The following is a 4,131-nucleotide window of genomic DNA, read 5'->3' as shown; positions in this document are numbered from 1 at the left end:
TTCTAATATTGCGGCTGACGTCCTCGCCAAGCTTGGATCAGACAGGGTGAAGGTCCCACCCAGTGTATTCATAGAGGAGCTATCAGCTCCCTCTATCAAACAACCCAGTGAGATAACCCCTGAAATCTCAGCCAAAGGTACTTAGATCTTGGTAATCACCACTTCATAGACCTAGGTTTTTATTGATTACATCAAAGAGAATAAGTTGCTAGCGGAAAAAGAGGAAGCTACCCGAGTTGTTCGCAGAAGCAAGAATTACGTCTTAGTAGGAGACAAGCTCTACAGAAGAGCCGCATCATCAGGAGTACTCCTAAAATGCGTCTCATTTGAAGAAGGCAAAGAAATCCTAGATGAAATACACTCAGGTTGCTGTGGAAATCACGTCGGTTCAAGAACACTAGTCAGCAAAGCATTCCGCATCGGTTTCTACTGGCCAACCGCTTTGAAAGACGTAGAAGAACTCGTCAGAAGATGCAAAAGTTGTCAAATATTCACAAGACAAGCTCATGTGCCAGCTCACAACCTCATCTGCATACTACCTGCTTGGCCTTTCTCCTGCTGGGGGCTGGATCAAGTAGGACCTCTCAAGAAAGCAAAAGGCGGTTTCGAGTACATCTTCATGGCAATTGACAAGTTCACCAACTGGATTGAATTCAAACCACTTGCAAAATACAGCGTAGCCAAAGTAGTCAAGTTCATCCAAGACATTATGCACCCCTTCGATATGCCTAATCGAATCATCATAGATTTGGGTTCTCCCTTCACAGCCATAGAATTCCAAAGTTGGGCACAGGACTGCGGCTTCAGAATAGATTACGCTTTAGTCACACATCCAGAGGCCAACGGATAGGTCGAAAGGGCAAATGGACTCATACTAGCCGGATGAAAACCAAGATTGTATGAAGAACTAGTAGACTATGGATCAAAGTGGATTGAAGAATTACCCAAGGTTGTATGGGGGCTACGGACTCAAATAAGTAGAGCCACCGGATACTCAACTTTCTTCCTGGTTTATGAATCAGAAGCTGTACTACCTGTAGACTTGATCTGGACGTCACCAAGGATAGAATAATACGACGAAGGAGAAGCAGAACACACCCGAAGACTAGAACTCGACAGTACAGAAGAAGTCAGAGTAAACGCTACCCTTCAATCAGCAAGATACCCCCAAGGACTAAGATGCAACTACAATAAGAATACCCAGTCTTGATCATTACAAGTTGGAGACCTAGTACTAAGAAGAATGCAAAAAACCGATGGACGCCATAAACTACTCAGTCCATGGGAAGGTCCTTTTATCATCACAAAGGTCATCGGACCAGGCACATACAAGTTGATAACTGAAGACAGAAAAGAAGTCAACAATACATGGCACATCAGTCAGCTATGAAGATTCTACGCATGAAAACAACTCAAGGGAAAATATATATACAAGACACAACAGATCAACGTTCATGGTCAACAAAGATAGCGCTCATCAACAACATATGTACTATTGTGACCTATCAATATTCATGATCAATAAAGATGGTTCCTTCTCGACAAACATATGTCTCATTATGGCTTTCCCTGAGTTGTTTCCAATATGAACAAAAAGCAAAATGGCTAAAAAGATACCTAAGTATACCGGCCGAGAGCAAAAGAGCTGAAAACATGCTTGAGCCCACCGATGAGGGTAGCTAATAAGCTAACACCTGAACTAAAAAGCAAAATGGCTGAAAAGATGCCTGAGTATACCGGCCGAGAGCAAAAGAGCTAAAAACATGCTTGAGCCCGCCGATGAGGGTAGCTAATAAGCTAACACCTAAACTAAAAAGCAAAATGGCTGAAAAGACGCCTGAGCATACCAACCGAGAGCAAAAGAGCTGAAAACATGCTTGAGCCCATCGATGAGGGTAGCTAATAAGCTAACACCCGAACTAAAAAGCAAAATGGCTGAAAAGACGCCTGAGCATACCAGCTGAGAGCAAAAGAGCTGAAAACATGCTTGAGCCCGCCGATGAGGGTAGCTAATAAGCTAACACCCGAACAAAAAAGCAAAATGGCTGAAAAGATGCCTGAGCATACCGGCCGAGAGCAAAAGAGCTGAAAACATGCTTGAGCCCGCCGATGAGGGTAGCTAATAAGCTAACACCCGAACCAAAAAGAAAAACGACTGAAAATAAGCCTAGACATAAATCAGAGCAATTTCAAGACAAGACCCTACAGCTCCTTGTTCCAAATAGCAAGAGGCTCGGGGGCTACACTCAGAAGATCCCAAGAAGCGCTACATGGTTTCGCTCAAGAAAGCACTCGAACAACGCTTGTTCCTGCTCAACAAGACTTGAAGAAAATAAGACGAGGCTTCCAGAGCTCTACCATGAAGTGCTCGGGGGCTTGCCAGTCCTAGGATACTTTTGCAACCAGAGATAGGACCAGATGCTAACCACACTACGAGCTAAGCCAAGAAGAAGAAGCTGGAGATATCCTAAGTCTTTTCAGTACTAACAAGAACGCAAAGCTAAGCCAAGAAGAAGTTGGAGATATCCTAAGTCTTTTCAGTACTAACAAGAACACAAAGTTTGTTGACATAATGGGCTATACCGAGTTGTTTACAAGTCACAGACGAAAGCCAGACAAGTACTCAGCAAATCAAGAAAATTTGTCAAATACAATGATCTACATACACCAAGTGGTTTATACAACGAAGATGAAAGTCAGAATGGATAGCTACTCGAAGAAAATTCTGATCACTTGGACAACACATTTAAAGAGTAAGCAAGGATTAGACATCTAGACAAAGAAGACATCAACAAAGATAAAGAATCTTTATTCAAGAAAGAGTATAAGTATTCTGTTACAAAAGCCGGAGTGCAAAGATCAATTACATTCAAGCATTGTCATCAGGAGTAGAAACATCAATATTAAGATTATCTACAATCTTCCTAGCTAAGTCATCGACCTCAGGCTCCAACCTCTCAACGGCATCCAGGTACTCTTGGCTCTCGGCTTCATCGGCAACCTTGGACAAAGGAAAATCCGGAGAAAGAACCCAGACCTGGGCAAGAACGTTCCTAGTGCAAAGATGGGCACACCGCTTCATGAACTCCTGGAAACGGGTGGGCACTTGGGGAGTCAATTGAGCCCAAGAATGACCATCGTCTGCTGAAGTCCGAAGAAGGTCGGCTACTGATCAAAAAGACTTTCACAAAGCTTTCTAGTTTTCAGTAGCCGTCGCCAACTTACCAGACAAGTCTTGAATAGTCTTTTGAGCCTGCATAAGATCTCTATCAGCCCCATGCCTAATCAGTTTGGCAAGCGCGAGTTCTTCCTCAGCACGAGCAGCCCTGTTGTGACTATTGTGGGTAGTGGTCGTCATTTCCTCAATACCCTCTGAGAGCTTCTGCTTTTCAACTCGGAGGGCTAGACCAGGCAATAGAAACAAGTCAGCAAAAAGGAAAATCAGAGTACAAAAGAAAAAACAAAAAGTCAGCGGAAAGGGAAGCCAGAATACAAAAGGAAACAAAAAGAACCCGCAATACCTTTGCACTCATTCTTTGCAGCATCCTTCTGCTTCTCTACCTCTACCACCCGGGCACGAAGAGTTTTCTCCTCCTTTTGGTGCGTCTGACGCTCGGTCTCCAACTCGGCCCAGAGGAGGTCAAGCTCGGCCTTCAGGGCGCTCACCTTAGAAGGCAACTTCTTCTCGTTTTTGGATGAGAAAAAGAAGCCGGTATGATCTCGAGAGAAAGACTGAACAAAAAGAGAGAGAGAGAGAAAAGGCATAAGAAGAAAACAAAGATCGAACATCCAAAGAAAGAACTCCAGAAAAACTCACCTGAAGCTTTTCACCAAAGGAAGTCGAAAGGGCCCCCCAGGCAGCAGTCAACTCTGACAGACGATGGGTGGCATCGAACTGTAGCAACACATCATCGTCCAAACGCTGACTGCTGGTTCCAAAGGGAGCAAAGGGAGAAGCCGGCGTAGGCAAAGAAGGCAAAACCAGGGCTATATCCTAGGAAGCCTCGGCTAACTCCCCAGAAGTACCCACCGCCATGGCCACGGTCACCTCTAGAGCAATAGGGTCAGCAGCGGCAGGGGACCCGGCTTCCCCCACAGCTACCTCACCGACCAAACATTCCAAGCCCTGAG

This window comes from Miscanthus floridulus, chromosome 2, assembly GCF_019320115.1.
Source record: "Miscanthus floridulus cultivar M001 chromosome 2, ASM1932011v1, whole genome shotgun sequence".
NCBI classification, from domain to species: domain Eukaryota; kingdom Viridiplantae; phylum Streptophyta; class Magnoliopsida; order Poales; family Poaceae; genus Miscanthus; species Miscanthus floridulus.
Note: the sequence above shows the minus strand (reverse complement) of the source record.